Here is a 16369-nt window from a genome sequence, read left to right as displayed (position 1 = left end):
ACCTGAAGCCTGAAGGTGGTTGCTGTCCTTGGCAAGCTTTAGCTGCTGAGCTGGAGTCCCTAGCAGTCCCTTTGGGTATGAAGACTGCTAATGCAGTATAAAAAGACCTTTGCTCTCTCAAAATGCAGCTCACAATTTAACTGCTCTGGCTGAGGGTGACCTGGCTGGGTATGTTCACCTGCAGCATGGCTGAGGGCAAAGCCTGGGGCCAAACAAGACTGAAATGGGTCTGGAATCCTGTGCTGCTGTAGGAGCAAGTGCCAGTCTGTTTGGACACACATTCTGCAGACCTCAAGGGGAAAGAAAAAAGCCTGTGGTTGAGCAAAAGCTTCACTGGAACTGGTATGTTCTCGTAAGCAGGTACCCAGCATCCTGCCAGGCCTGATTTGCATCTGTTCTCTAGAAATACAAAAAAGGAATATATTTTTTTGAAAAGTGGGAAAAGATAAATGTCTTCCTCTGTTTCTTGGTTACCTCTGTGGTTTTTTTTTTAATCTGCAGTAATTACTGTGGTAACTGTATTTCATGTATTTGTTGCTTTCAAGAAGAATTATCTGTTGCTATGGAAATTAAGGTAGCTTGTGTCCCTAGATAAAAGTATTTAGATAGTCTAGGGCAGTGGTATAAACTCAATTTTGAAGTAGCACAATTGGCTCAAGCTCTGTTGAATGTCAGAGTTTGTGTATCGGAGTGAAACACAAAGAGGGCTCAGCCCTTATATTTGTGTTTATGTGTAAGCGCTAATTACCCTTCTGTGCTTCCAGTGCCCCTTGCTCCAGAGCTGAAGAGCAGAAGTTAACTTCCATGTAAAGCTGGAACATCTGGTGATGCTGAATGTCTAGACACCATCTGCTGCAGATTGCTTATGCAGTGAGCTTGCAGTCAGCTAGCAAGAAGTTCAGCGTTTGTTCTTCCATGGGAAAAAAAAGATGTCTTCAGCCAGCTTTATGGATGGTGGCCTTAACCATGCAAGGTCTTTGCCAAAGACAGGCCATAAAATTAATGGTTTTGGTTACTGAAACAAAAGCAGCAGTTCCTTCTTGAAGCCCAAGGATGTCATGTCAGTGCTGGAAAGCAGAGAAGATGTGCTGGGGCTCTGAGCAGCAAGAAGCACGCAGTGGGGAGCGAGTTGTTTGTTTCACTGGCTGGGTCCCCTCAGGCGGTGCTGCATGTTCACGGAGAGCAGGTGGAGCAGCCTGAAAGCAGCATAAGGGTCCCGAATGGCTGTAATCCTGTCAATGTCCCTTGACTTGTCAGAAAGAAAGCTTCTGGGTAAGTAACAGTTTAATACTTAAATATGTGAGTGTGGTTACAGCTGCTGACCCAGCTGCGCACGCAGCTGGGGCTGCTGAGCTGCCCTGACTGCAGGGCACAGCTGGGAGCCCCCCGGGTCTGACTCTCCTGCCTCTGGCTGGGCCACACCTGAGCAAGAGCTCTCCCTCCTTTGCCGTATCCCATGGGCATGCCGTGAGCTCCTTGGTCTCTTTGGCTTGATTAGACAGGAGGAAAGCTGCTCCCCCAAACTTAGGGTTGCAGGAGGGGACAAAAGCAGTGACAGAGTGAAAATGCCAGCTTGCTCGCAGCAGTCACGCATGTGTGACGCAGGTTGCGCTGGGAGGTGATGTGACCGGCTGAGGAACAGGGCAATGTGCCGGGAGCGGGTTGGCATCGGGGCCTCGCTCTGCTGTGTCGCGTGCCAGCGCTAGGTCCAGCGCAATAACCATCAACAATGCCGTGAAGCATCAGCTAAAGCTTATTTTAAGGGAGCTGCTGCATTGTTTTTACAACTAGATCTCATATGTCTCTCCCAAGACTTTGAAGTGTCCTTACATGTTCATTAAACTCTAAATCACAAAAATTAATAATTTGAGAGTGCTGTTTGACCTTTAAGCATCCATATCGACCTTCAGGAGTCACTTGAGGCTACACTGACAAATCTCAGTGGTTGAGAGGTATTTAACGCTTGTTATTTTTAAATTCTGTGTCTTCCGTGTGCTTGAGTCACTAGTGGGAACGCTTCGTCAGCTGAAACTTATTTCTGAAGGATGTGGTGGCTTTGGTGACCCACCATTGACATCAGAATGTAGAAGTGTCCAAGGGAGCAGTGCCTCACTGCAGCTCCTGCCCAGAGCCCACAGCTCTGCCTTCGCTACAGACCCAGGCAGCCACGCCGGGCAGTGGAAGTAACAGACAGACTTATTTGAGAAGCGAGGTGGAGTTTTGAGCACCCTACGCAGACCTTTTGTTTCTGACTGAGCTCATTGTCATCTGTACGGGCTTTCTTCTGCACAGTGGTATGTGACACCGTGTTTAAACATTTGCCCTTCAGAGTGGAAATGATTTTGTGGTAAAAACAGACTCTCTAATGCCCCACTGCAATGCTATTTCTAACTGAAACCCCATGTGTTGGTGGGATGGCAATGGCTTTCCGGGCTTGGGCTGTACCGCAGTACAGCACCCGTTTCCCTCTGCCCCGTCCCTTTATGCTTGATTTATTGTGCTTGTTCTCTCACCAGTACTGATGGAAGTACCAGGAAGCCAAAGAAACCAGTGATGGAGCATGCAGATGAAGCACAACAAGAGATATTTTGGTCCTTCCTCTCTACCTTTCCAGTATTTTCAGCAATGGCTGTCTCCGGAGCACAGCTTCTGCTGCTGCTGCCATCACAGCAGGCAGGAAGGTTGCTCGGGCTGCACCATCGAACCCAGATGGCCACAGGCAAATGTTTGCTTAACACCGACAGAGCGGATGCCATCCTGGCGAAGTGGCAGATGGCAGCCAGGGCGAAGCAGGAACAGGAGCTACGCATCACCTTGAGCCACAGCCCAGTGGCTTGGCTGCATCTGAAAAAAAATGGCTCTAACAGTAAGTGGCTGTGAAAGCCTCGAGCTGCCCAGTCTCATCTGCAACCCCAAGTGAAAGGAGACCATGGGAGGTCTGTTGATAAATAAATTGGGGTGTTAAGAGGACCTTGCAGGTAGGAGCTCAGGGATGGTGGTGACACCCGCCAGTGTCTGGGACCAAGCGTGGCACCCACAGCGCCTGCCCCACTGCATTGTGCTGCCGTGGGGACTGTTTCCTGGGAAATACAGAGTATTCCTGCATCACCTGCTGGTGAGGCTGCTGTTAGAAATACTATGATGGAAATAAGCTGCTGCCACTGAACTCTGAAGACCTAAGACCCCCAGAGACACCCGCAGGAACTGGTAGGAAATGTTCCACCTGACGAGTTCTCCTAGGGCATGGGTTTGGCTGGGTTGATCTCACCTTCAGAATTGCTTTTTCTTGGAAAAAGTATTTTGTTAAAATGCTTTGACTAGTTTTTCAACAAAATGATGCAAATATTTCAAGTGAGTAAATGCAAACTGTTGTGACTGTCCTTCCCTTTCAGCTTTGTTACAGTTGTTGGAAGGATGTACGTGGACTAAAAGCTCTGGATGGTTTGGGAAGAAAAATAATAGTGAACAATTTAAGACTATTCTCAATGGAAATTGGCCCAACAAGTACTCATCAGGGCTTTAGCCACCCCCAAAAACCACAGGTTAGTGGCAGCGGGTGCAGCAGAGCGTGCCATGTGCACGGCTGTTAATGACAGCGATAAGGGTCCCTTTTCCGGGAAATTTCTCCCCGGTCACTGCTCCTGCCAGGAAATGTTCATGAAATCCATCATTTGACATCAGCCCCATCCACGAGCTACCAAGTCCGTGGCTCTCCTGTCTTTGCTCCTTGTTGCTTTGCCCTCTCCAAAGCACAAGCTTTGTTGCTTGCAAGCTCTTTGGGGCAGGAAACGAACGTGCTACGGCCGCCCCGTGCCCTGTGCTCCCCTCTCTACTGCGGGGCCAATGTGCACCCCCACAGCACTCGGGTGTTGTCACAGCGGAGCACTGGCAATTACACCCCAGTTAGGAAAAAACACTTCTGTAAAGGAAACAGCTTTCCAGTCCCATGTCCTGCCTGGCCACAGCCCAGCGGGGCATTTTGAAAAAAAAAAAAAAAGTAGTTAAAATTAGTAAAGCTGGCCTGAAAAAAACAAAGTCTTTATATTCCAGTGGAAGGAAAAATAATTGCAAAATTTACCATTTTTGTCCCAGGAAAAGAGAATCTATCTTCACAGGTTTGCTGGAGAGGACACGGGGCGCGCACACACACACACACACACACACACACACCCCTTGCCCCAGTTCCCAAAAGCAGCCCCCCCCCAGCTGGGCCCCCAGGGATGCTGTGCACCCATCGACTCCCAGGGCCGCTGCTGGCTGCTCCTGCTGCCGTTCTGGATTTTATTCTGTAGGTGGAAGTATTGCAAAGCGGACGTGAGTATCCCCCTGCGTGCACACCCTCACGCATGCATGGATGCATGCACGCACACACTTGCACACACGCACGCACAAAGCTTTGCTGGAGCTGGGCTGGTGCTGCCAAAGGGACCAGAAGAAGAGGAGGGGACGGGTGCTCTGCCCCGGGGGGCCGGGGTGGCTGAGCCTTGCGGGCAATTTGGGCAGAGCAGCCCCATCGGTTGGGGTCAAAGGCTCAGACGAGCGCCCAACTTCAAGCTGCTGGGAGCAGCTGATGGGTGGGCAGTCTTGAGGGAGGGCATCTACCACCAGACGTGAGAGATATAGCCCGCTATCAACCAGGTGAAAACCAGTATAAAAGCATCCGCCCGCAGCTGTGCAACAGCTTGGTCGGACTGGCTGGAATTACCCCTAAAAGGCCAATTGCAACCACAGCCATGGAGAGTCAGTAAGTTAAAGTGGGGTTTATGCACCGCAGCCCAAGCTCATTCAGGCTGCTGTGCATGAGAAAACCTCTGTATGAAGCTAATGAATGTCGACTTAATTGCGCTGGTGCGCATCTCTCAGATAAATATATATTTAAGTGGTTTGAAGCAGGGGGTGGTGGGTTTAGGTTGCTTTAAGCCATGCTGGTTTAAAAGCTGTTCCAGGTTTGCAGGAGACAAGAGACAGAAAAGCCCTCTAAGGCGTCCCCGTATCTCATGGCCCTGCTCAGCTGCCGTTCCCAGCGTTGTTTGCCTGAGCATTAAAAGGTTTGTTATCTCCACAGGGGCGGTACACACATCTTGCTGCCCTGCAAGTCCCCTTAATGACTGCTCTGTTCAGCTAATTGAAAACTCAGATCACACGGTACCTAGTGCTTCCCTGTGCCTGGCACTTGCACCCTGTTCCCCAGAGCCGTGCGGGCGCGTGTGTGTTACTGAGTACAGAAGGAGAGTTTCAGAAACACTAACAGATAACTAATCTGTTTCCCAAATAAAATAAATATCCACTCCCAAATGGTGTCTCAAAGCAGCCGGTCACAGCAGGGCCACAGGCTTCCCAAGGGGCCCAGAGGAGCTTCACTGGTCATGTCACGGTGGCATCGGGATGCTAATACCATCCGATAAACCCCCAACAGGACTGTGCCATCCCTGGGATTTAAGGGAAGAATTTCATCTGACGATGAAAATGAGAGTTTACCCTGAGCCAAATCATTTCCTCGCATGCAGAGCAAACAGCGTGGGAAGGGGTGCGGAAGCACAGGGGTGTTTTGAAAGCTGCTTTCCTGGGGATGCATGGGGACCTTGGCAGGGTAACAAGAAATTTAGGGCTGGGAGGACAAGCGCGCTGCCTGCACACTGCCCTGCTCAATGCTGCCCAGAGAAAGCAGGGATTTCTCAGGAACGCTTTTAATCGCCTCCAGCGCTTCACTTAACAAACCATGTAGCGAAAAGCGCAGCCGGGTGCATGCTGCTCCCCATGGCCGCCCCTGCCGTGCTCCCCGGGAGGCTCCGCAAAGACCCCGCAAACCCGAGCTCTGACCTTGCGCTGCTCGGAGGGTGGGAATTCGATGAAATTTTGCGCTGGAAACGGTGACAGCCTCAGCCAGCGGGTAAAGGGGGAAGTGAGGGGTGGGCAATGTGTGCTCCCCCTCCCCGAATGCCGACAGCCAGCCAGCGCCATGCGACCTTCCTCCTGGTGAGCACGGCTCACGGTGGAGCAGGCTGGATGCAGCCGCGAGCCGCGCTGCCCTCCGAGTGCTAGATGAGACCAGACGCTAATATGTGTTTGCTGCTACGCGATGGCAACCTGTATGTCTTCAGAAAGTATCTGGATTTCATTTGCTGCACGTCGCGGAGCCCGGTTCACCTCGGATGCAGCAGGTGAAGTCTGATGGGAATTACAGGCATGTGGTGATCAGAGCAGGCACCCCCCAAGGGAAGGGATTTCAGATTGGCTTTACCAAATTGCACCTTTATTTTTTTCTGCTTCTGGCGAGAAGAGGACCAAGGCTAAGCGCCTGGCTCCCACTTCTCCAGCCACCACATGGCTGCTCAGAGCCCCTCGCCCGTGGATGGGGTTGCACAAGGGGGGGCAGTGTGTGGCTGTGCTCGCCACGCTCCTTCTGTTCCACAATAATCAATTTGTCATCAAGTTTCAATTTGAAATCACATGGCAAACGTCGCTGCTTCGCTCAGGCATCCTCCAAAATCACATCACAAGCGCAGGCACATACGCAGCGATCCCTGAGGCTGATGGAGTCGCTGCAGTCAGAATTAATTACTGTACAAACAGAGAGAGCGATACAATGAGAGGCTGTGTGTAAGATCTGATTAACGTATTAGTACCAAATATCAGAGGAAAACATTGACTGTTTAAGCCAAGACACGTCCCATCGCTCCGCTCAGCTCGCCCGTGCCGTGGGGTGGCTGCCCACGCCGGTGCCGGTGGGACAGCCGGGAGCTCCAGCCTTCCCACAGCTCGAGGGTTTGTGCACACAAGTCCTGCTCACCCCAGCCAAAAATTTTGCCTGCCGGGCACCCAGGTGAGACTGAGGGTCTGGGGCGGGGGGGGATGACAAAGATGTGAGTGGTGGTAATGGAGCATGGAGAGTGACGGTAGAGCACAAGGAGCGAGTCCCTTCACCTTGGTGTTAAAAAAAAAAATCATACGTGTGCTCTTTGCTGAGTACTTGTGAAAGCAAAATACATCTGCAAAAGCGTGGATAATTGGTGAGCAAGGCATATGGTCTGAACTTGTCAGCTAGTTGGAAGGCAAAATTCATACCCATTTTAACCGTGAGCAGCCTGCCAGGGCTCTGCCAGCTCTGTAGACCATGGCACTTCAGCTACGCCTGGCTTTAAGCCTCCCTTTTTTTTAAATTTGGTAGGGAAAAACTCTATACAGCTGCAATTTGAGCCTTTTTCCCCGATGTCAAAATCGTTCACTTAGCTGGCTAAGTGCTCTGCCTTGGAGGGAGCCAAATAACCCAAGTGCACTTGCACAGAGGGAGGTGAGGGTATGGGGACGGCGGCGTGGCGGGCATGCCGACCCGCGCATCCTTCCTCAAACGCAGCATGAAACGGCTCCAAAGTGCCGCAAGCGAGCATCGATCAAAGAAATTATATTTACCCACCAACTATAGCACAGCCGCTGTGTAAATATCATAAGGGATTGACCAAGGCAGAATTATTAGACTGACACCGCTGTTCCCTTCTGAGAGCAGTGATATCCAAGGGAAAAACAATCCTGTAAAGAATAATTAAGTTCTCCTGTCTCCTGTGCATTTTTGTGGTCTTACAAATCCCATCATTAAAAGGTTTCTCTGCTGCAGCAGAAGTCCACGTGAGCGGAGCCGAGGCTGCCCCCGTTTGCCAAACCAGCGAGCTGCTCCAGCTGAGGTAGTGCAGGTCCTGGGCAGCTGAGGGGCACGTGCCCTGTGCTGATAAGGAATCAAGAGAAGAAATCAATAGCAAAATGATCTTAAACCAGGTAAATCAACTTAAGGGCTTGCACAGATTCGAATACATCCATTCAGTGAAGCGGCGCAGCTTTTTAAAATGCCTATGTGACTTAGGATCCTCAGGTCTGTATTGATTTAAGCAGGAGTTAGGTACCCAAATGCATTTTGCAGCCAGTTTTAAAAGTCCCACTTTAAAGTGGTATAGAGGCTGAGGAGCTGAAGTTTTGTTCAAAGCCTGTAGGCTTTTCTATGCCACAATACCTCTAAAAAAAACCCCAACCCCATAAGCATCTTACACCAGTTGGCGATGTTTCAAAAATTAACCCCCCATGCTGAGAAGACACCTGGCCTGACAATACACATAAGGCTGATAGATAGTAAAGGAGAACAAACTGGAGGGGAGAGGACTAGAGCTATCACAGGTGTCCCTTTCAAGAGAATAAACTAGATGCTCTCCAGGCAAGGAGCATCCTTCTGCCTCCCTCTGCATCCCCGCGGGCGCCTCGCCGGGAGCTCTGAGCCCTGGGCGAGCCCGGCCCCAGGCGAGCACTCCCAGTATTTTGTATTTTCATCCACAATGACTTTAAAACGAGTCGGACACTAAAGGATTATAGCACAGTAGTTTGCCATCAAGGAAACCGCAAGCAACAAACAAAGATGTTATCTCTAACATATGGTTCTTATTTGAGGAAATATGTCTGGTTACATTAATTGACACAGTATGGCTCAGGGCTGTTTTTTGTTTTATAACTACTCGTGGGTTCCCTTAGCAACAGCAAAGCCAACGACACGGATACCAGAGCCGAAAACACAAAGGCAGGACCCAACACCCTTCTCCTCCGCCCCGTACCCATCCTCGACGGCCAAGTACCAGCGCTGGCCGCAGATGCCGGCAGGCATTGACCTTGCAACTGCGTTTTGCGGCATTCCTTAGGCCGGCGAGCCCTGTCGGGAAACGTGATCCCCGTCCACCCTTTTCAAACGCTTTTTGGCTGAAAGCGACGCATTCCTTTGCATTTAAGTCCTGCTGGCTGGTAAGGGTGGGAGTTCAGGTCCTGCATGGATGTCCTCCTCCCCGGGTGACTCTACGAGCATGACGACTACCTTTCAGCCGGGCGATGTTCCCCAGCATCCCACCTTCCCGGGGACACACGCCTGCAGACCGTGGCGGTGATGCCCAGCACCGTGCAGGCGGGATTACTCACGGGATGTGTCTTGAGATCAGCTGTAGCCTTAAAAAATGAGAACAATTATCTCTCAAAGCAGGGGCTGGAGAACTAAGTACAGTTAGTCATATTTGGAGACGTGCCTGCAGCACTTTGGTATCTGAAGAGAAAGTGGGAGCTGCGACAACCTGGGCAGACCTTTGGGCTCGGCTGGCTGCAGTCAGGGCTCCCTAATCCACATTTAGGTACCAAAATAAAGCAGCCTGATTTTCAGAAAAACCGAGCAGCTGTAGCATATATTTCTGAAAGCCGGTTACAGGTATCTAAACAAGAATCTGGGACCCTGGCTTTGGGAGCGAGACCCAAAGAGTTTTGGTTCATGTGTTGCAAACAAAGGGAGGGTTACTCCTAACTACTCTGATGTTAAGGGAATAATTTCTCACCTGAACCCCCACCCTGGCTCTGCTGCAAGCAGAGATGGGCAGAAGGGGTTGGGATGCCCTTCTTGGTAAGGTTGCTACTTGAAAAAATCCACTGTTTTCCTCAGATCAAATGCTTTCAGGTTACTTCTTGCCTCATCCTCACCTACATTTCTGGGGAGGTAATGTGGCCTTTCAGCCTTTATATTGAATGTTTTCATCTTGTAAGGCTGAAACCAAGTTGCAGACTCCGAGCACCTCCTGAGCTCAAAGGTTTGTGAGTTCACCGGGATAATGCAGCGGGATGGAAAAGCACCAGCACTACGCCAGCCAGCAATCCGTGGGATCCACGTGACTGCAAGGGCTACCACGACAGCTTCGTGGCATCTTCTCCAGCTTCATCCCATTTTTCCCATACGTTCCTCACCACATTGCACCGGGAAGCTGGTAAGTAATGCCAAGATATTCGATTGCTCTTTAGGCTCGCCTTCCACGTGTAGAGATTTGTTAGACACAAAGATAAAGTCAGGTGGAAAGAGGAGAACAAACCCCCTCATTTTAACCGGGGGATGCTGTTTTCCTAGCCCTGACTCATCTTTTTAAACTCACAGTCATCCAGCCCTGGGACTGAAAAACTCATAGACAACTGATGAAAATTACAGCAAATGAGCTCCCTTTGCATGATGTCCTGGAGGCTGCCTAGCCGAAGCGATGGCAGATGAATAAATAGAAGGATGTCCTTTCAACAGCAGAGCTCCTCAGCTGGGAAACCCTCTGTCATTCCCGGGCTGAGCCCCTGGGAGTGACCGGAGAAAAACAGCACAAGAGCACACGCAGAGGGACACCGAGCGGGTGAGTCAGCCTCAGTTTTACCAGGAAAATAAAAAAATATGTGGCATAAAAGAGTATTCAGGCCACTGAACAAGGACATGTGTGTACACCTGAGGGCATGTTTGAACATACTTTCTGCTGCAGGAGAATTCGGGGAAAATGAGAATTATTTAATGCCATGACAAATCCTAGGGAGCCCGATTTGCAAAGCGACTTGATGTCAGACTCCTTTTTTTATGTGGGTTAGTAGGTGATCTGCATCCTACTACTTGTGACACAAATTGGCCTAAGATGGAGTTTGGAAGATTTAAGGTGCAACAAGGAAGGTATGATGCTGGTGTTAGCAATGTGACTGAAGTCTTCTGTATGTCCAAACTGTCTACAGGGAGGAAGGGAGAGGGTGTGGAAAAGGAGATGTGATCATTGCTAACCGGATTGGTTTACACCCTGCTTAATTATGCTTTTGCTGATTACCACAAGGCCAGAAATGAGTTTTCACCTCTAGATGCGTTACTTTAAACAAAGTCCCCAAACCAGACACGGAGGTTGTGCACAGCTACAGACAGGGCTTTGGGTGAGCAGTGCCAGCCCACGATCAGTGCGTCCTGCTCACCCTCCCAGGGTTACGGTCTTCATCAGGTTTAAGGTCCAGGAATCATTCTCCCTGGATCAGGCTAAGGGGGACCTCTGGAAACTTTTGCCTTTTGGGATCTGTGCTGTGGCCTGATTTCTCCTGGGCATCTCCTTAATGCAACCTCTTCTGTTTCAGGAGCCTGCCAAGGCTTTTGCTCTCCCCTGTTATTTACAGTGCTGGCTTTTCAGTCGTTTCTGTAGATTTAATGCTTATCAGGTAAAACGTGAATTGTGCTGTGAGCGTGGTGAGAAGATGTTCTGCAGACCTTCTGCATGACCTTACCCATCCGTGGATTCCCACGTCTCCATTACTGCAGCTAATGCACAGCCGAGCGCCCTGGGAGTCAGGCAATATACGTACGGCTCATCCCCTTACACGAAATCCTTCGGGCTAAGGAGTGTTTCCTTGTAAGATGGATGCACAGCAGGTTTGTAACACCCTTGCCCAAAGATAGCCAGAGGAAAGTATTTCTATGAATTGCTGTGAATACTAATTTGTAGAAAACCCTGGTCTTCAGAAGCAACTTTTTATCCTTTTTTTTTATAGCACAGAAACTAAAAATCAAAATGCTCCCTGTGTAGATGAATTGCCGCCTCATTCTAGCTCCAGTAACTGCTTCCATTACCCTCAAAGGAGATGCTGTTGTTATTTTTAGAAGGAATCTACAAAAACAAAAACGAAAAAGACATTGGCAAATACAATGAAGTTGGCAACTGCTGATCTATGAAACCACTGAGGCAATATTGCTACTTGGTTACACGCACAGCACCCATAAATCATTCTCCACATCTGACCTCTTTCTGGACACTTTTCAGCTGTTGCTGATGATCCTTTTTTGGGTACTTTTCCCAAAACGCCCATGTGGTTCTTTGTTCAGAACTTCACGATGATTAAAATGACCCCTCAGTCCTGGTAACTTAAAACAAATATTGCAGCTAGCACAATGCTTCCCATACACAGGAAACAGCTGGATAAATGGATGCTGAAATGGATTTCCATAAAAGCCATTGATTCATGAAAACTGGTGTTCAGCAAGCGGGGTCAGGTTCGGGTCCTGAGGAGCTTCCTCTGCCGGAGACAGACTCCACCGCTCTGCGTAGCGTTACCCGAATGCCCACCCTCAGCATCACGTGCAATTTTAGCAGAAGAGCAGGAATTTACAAAATACAGCACTGGGGGTATGTTTCATCTACATTTTCTGCCAATTAAGTGCTTTTCAGGTGACCTGGACGTGGAAAAAAGTGATCTCATAAGTCAAGAGAGGGCAACCCACGTGTTACTAATGCTTTCGGTTGTTTGATTTCTCAGGGACCTGTACATTGACAAGGACTTTGGGGCAGGACAGAGAGCATGGCCATCCCCGTCAGCCAAGGAAAACCTGCGGCACTTGCAGTGGATCTTAACGCTCCTCTCAGTGCCTCTGTGACCACCACGGTTCTTCAAGGACTCTTTAGCCAGAGTTCAAAGGGGGTGCTTGCCAGCTGGGCATTATTCATTGTAGTAAAGCGGTGGTAGGCCAGAATAAATCACTTTCCATGTCACATAAATTGGGAGATGGAAAATACCATTTAGGTCATACGGTTCATCAGCTCCTGCCAGTGCAGGGCTGCTCCTGACAGTACATTTTCCATGGCTTTTTTCCTGTCCACTTTGAATGACTCAAGCACAGGGGCTCTGCCGCTCCCCCCAGAGATCTTCCATGGCTAACACAACTCCACGTGAGGACATTTTCCTCTGTACTGCACTGAAACTTTCCTTTGCTAAATGTCATCCCATTACTCCCATCGTGGACCACCCCGAATTATTCCACCCTTTTGCCGATGTTTACCACCCTCAGTTTTTATTCTGTGCCTGTCACCATAGTGTCTGAGTTCTTCTGATCAGCAGATACATCCCACCGTCGATAAAAGAAGGCACTGGGGTGCCTGGTGCTCGGAGAGGTGGCCCCAAAGACCCCTTGGGCAAACCATCTTCAGTCTGTGCCTCATGCAGACAAACCCAGACAACCTCTAAATGAGCGAACTAAAGCGACCAGCATTGTATGGCTGTTGTAGAAGAGTTCAAACACTTGATACCCACCTAAATTTAGCAGAAAGAAAATCCGTAGCCTGAACTGCTGTAAATGGAAACTGAGGCAGTGGTCTTCATCACACTTAGAAGTCTGGTGGCACTCGTGGGACATGTTTTCTGGTTGTAGGTAAATTAAGTGAAGATGTCACCACCCATAACCTACTTCCAGCTGCCCATCCTGATTAAACTGCAGCCACGTGGGCTTCATTTGAAAATCTTATCTTTGTAAAACAAAGGTGTGGGTCAGGAGGCTGTGAAAAACAGTGGCCACTCACGTAGCAGCTGGATATGTAGCCCTGAATGAACAACAGTTTTATATGAAAAACACCAGAAACTTGGCTTCAACTTATTTCTTCTGGCATGACATCATGCTCTTTTCTGCGTTACAGAAACGGAGTACTCACTCACAAATGTGCCCACCGGCAGCCTGATCCAAAGCAGAGTGCGGTTACAGGGCTGAGCAGGGTCCGAGTGAGTCTGAAAAAGTCCTGAGAGCAGAACTGATAGTCTGTGCCTTGGAGAAATGATCAGCGTTTGTTCATGAGCCTCTGCACGATGGGATGAGAGACGTTACAGCTCTCTGCTACAGTCACCTGTAGCACAGGGAGGCGAGAAGCCACGGCTACAAAAGCCCCATCACACTCTCCTGCCACCTCCTAAAAATTAATGAGAATAATTCTTCTGCAGCCTGCTTTAAAAAAAAGTTAGCAATTATCTGTGATCTTTTGGCAAGAAACACCACCGGTATTTTTCTGCAAAGCTGTGACTCCTTGACCGCAGTCAGGGAAAAAGCTGTGGGGCTGCGTCGTGGCAGGCGGTGCAGGGCTGAGCGAGGACTGCAGAGCCTGAAGAAGCCAGAAATACCCACCGGCCTCACATACCTTATAAATTCAATTATTTCCCATTATCCCTCATCAAACAACCCCACGGAACGGAGTGACTCTGGCATTACAAACCCACCCTGGAGTCGGCAGCAGATGGATGCCAGCCCCAGCAGCCTGTGTGAAAAAGGAAAAAAAAAGGCAACACCAGCAAAAGACACAAGCTTCCCAGTTTCACTACTCAGCCACAGATAACCTGGAGTCCTTCACCTCGCAGATCCTCTTATCTCGCTCTGGGTACGTGAGATTTTTTCACTACTCAGCCACATTTTTTCTATAAAGGACTTCTTTATTATTTCCTAGATCAACCACAGAAAAGAATGCCAGGACTGCTAAAAGTGGGAGAAGGGGCCAACATAGTTTCATGGCTCTATTTGCTCTTTGTCCCCCCAAAAGACCCAGAGAGCAGGTGACCTGGGTCAGCTTATGAAGAAGGACAAATTTAGCCATTTCTGTACGCAAAAATGCAGAACCGAGACTCTGTAGTTGCAGTGCATGTTGCACGATTGTACAGGCAACAAATGTGGCAGGTAGAGGACAGACACCCAGTTTTTAAAAATCCAGCTCCAAGAAATACTACTTTACACATGAAATCCATTGCTAAAGGTAATAATTAGATAATAATTAACTAATGCCAATTGCATCAACTTTAGAAATGACTGCTAACTGAGCAGCCTGAAGTCACCAAACTGCCAGCGACAAGGTCAAATACTGCAGTGACCCACCGAAGTAAACAGAAGAACACAGGTATTTCCAGATTACTCTTCTGCTCTATTATAGCAAAAAGCACTTCTTCAGATCCTTGCGCTTACACAGAGGCAGTGAAGGGCCTGGTAAGTGATGAGTTCTCCCCCTCCTGAGACGTGCGGAGGATTAATTTCACTAGCACTCTGCTAACGACTACTCAGGGATGCTTGGCTGAAGTGAGCAGGGATGAAGCCCTTAGAGAAATGCCTTCAAGGTACCGACTGCTGACCTGGTGGAGCGTGACATAAATCCTGTATGGTTTGAATCTGAAGCAGATTCCCACCCCCGCAGGGACGAGCACGTCCCGTCAGCTCAGCACAGGGTACCCCCACCTGCGGCTCGAGAAAGAAACCTGGAATAAAGCGGCTTCCACAGGCATTCCTGCCGAGCAACGTCGCCCCAAGCCCTTGGCTGGGTCTCCTCTTCAGACTCTTAAAATCGTTGGGCTGCGTTGGCAAAATACTGTCCGGTTATAAAGGAGACATCATTTCTTGTCAGGCCCCCTCACCCCCTGCAGATGTGGCCCCGTGAGCAGTAACGCTGCAAAGCAGGGCTTCGTGCTGAGGTCTCGCTCGAGGAGACCTACCTGTGGCTGCGTCAGGACGCCAGGGTTCACCTTAAATGATAATTAAGACCAGCCCTTTCCAAGCTGGTCACTAACCTCAAAGTTCCCTTTGAAACCCACGACTCCTCCACATCACCAGGGCTTTTCACCACGTCCACATTCAAAGTCGCCAGGGATGTTAGCATGGCACCCTGGCTGAATTCCAGCCTGAGCAAGAAGAATTACAAAGCGCAGCACTAATACCCCATTTAGTCCCATTTTTGGTTTGGTTTTGGTTTTATAACGGGTATGAAAAAGCGCTGGACCTCACGGTGGCGGCACGTTTGTGTCTGTGCCTAGAGCAAGCTCCTTCCACCCCAGACCTGAAGGGACCTCCTACAAACGTACGCCCGCCGTGCCTTCTGGCCTAGCTGCTCAATTATCTTCTTTTGTACTTTGTCCAAAAGTTGTTTGCATCATTAAAGACCTTTTACACACTGCTGACTGCAGCTGGCTTGCTTCGCGTGCACAGCAATCAACTTCTTATTTATACCGAACTGTTCTTTAACTCTTACATCAATGAATTCAGAAGCTTTGAAGCATTTCCAGCGGTAGCCGGCGTACGCCCGAGCATCGGCATGAGGGCACGAGCCTGGGCTTTTAGCACCGAGTCGCACAAGGTATCGTGTTCCTGCCCTGGGAGGGTTTAAGATTTCCACAGATAAGAAAATGAAAAGTTAAACTTTCTGGATTTGCTGAAGTGAAATCCTGTATGGTTTGACTTTCGGTTTGAACTCCAGCTTCTTTTGTTTTTTACCATAATTCAGTCAGTCACTAATTGAATTCTGTATTTTTTCCAAACGGAATAAAATATAAATTGAAAATAAAAATTTAACATTCAGTAGTGTCAAAACAGGATATTCTATCAACTTGAAAAACATTAAATGTCTTTTTGGAAATAGGAGGCTCCCAAAACCAAACCATTCCCTGTAACTTTGTGGGTTTGAGGAACCAGCAAAAACAGGTTTTATAGGCTAAAACAGCTCTGTGTCATCACTTGTGTCTTCCTGACATTTAGAAACCAATTGATTTTTAGAAGATATAAAAATCTACACAGCTTTCAGAGCAGCCAGCATCACTCCACACCCTATTAAATGAACAAGCGCAGGTAACAGGAGAGTATGGGTGCACGCTGGCACCCGCAGTGTGATTCAGGACTGCTCTTTTATTCTCTGGTACATTAGGTTATGACTCACACAAAAAGATAATAGTTCGGTCTGATTTTTGAAGAGGCTCAGACCGGAGACAGTGACATTTTTCTGGTGCAATTAGACAG

General features: G+C 49.0%; 1 long non-coding RNA gene across 4 annotated transcripts; it reads left to right on the top strand.

The window, feature by feature from the left end:
* The first annotated feature begins 4184 nt into the window (after nt 1–4184).
* On the top strand, nt 4185–15934 carry LOC142032550 (uncharacterized). Of its 4 annotated transcripts, none has more exons than XR_012650886.1 (5): nt 4185–6823; nt 7613–7770; nt 9556–9773; nt 9938–11218; nt 11338–15934. It is a non-coding gene; the product is annotated as an uncharacterized LOC142032550 (long non-coding RNA). The 4 variants fall into 4 exon arrangements; XR_012650885.1 differs by having other exon boundaries at nt 7598–7770; XR_012650884.1 differs by having other exon boundaries at nt 4185–7770; nt 9938–10178; nt 10927–11218.
* Nucleotides 15935–16369: the final 435 nt, after the last annotated feature.

Source organism: Buteo buteo, chromosome 7 (assembly GCF_964188355.1).
Source record: "Buteo buteo chromosome 7, bButBut1.hap1.1, whole genome shotgun sequence".
Taxonomy (NCBI): Eukaryota; Metazoa; Chordata; class Aves; order Accipitriformes; family Accipitridae; genus Buteo; species Buteo buteo.
The sequence above is the reverse complement of the archived record's forward strand: the minus strand, read 5'-3'. Positions and strand labels throughout refer to the sequence as shown.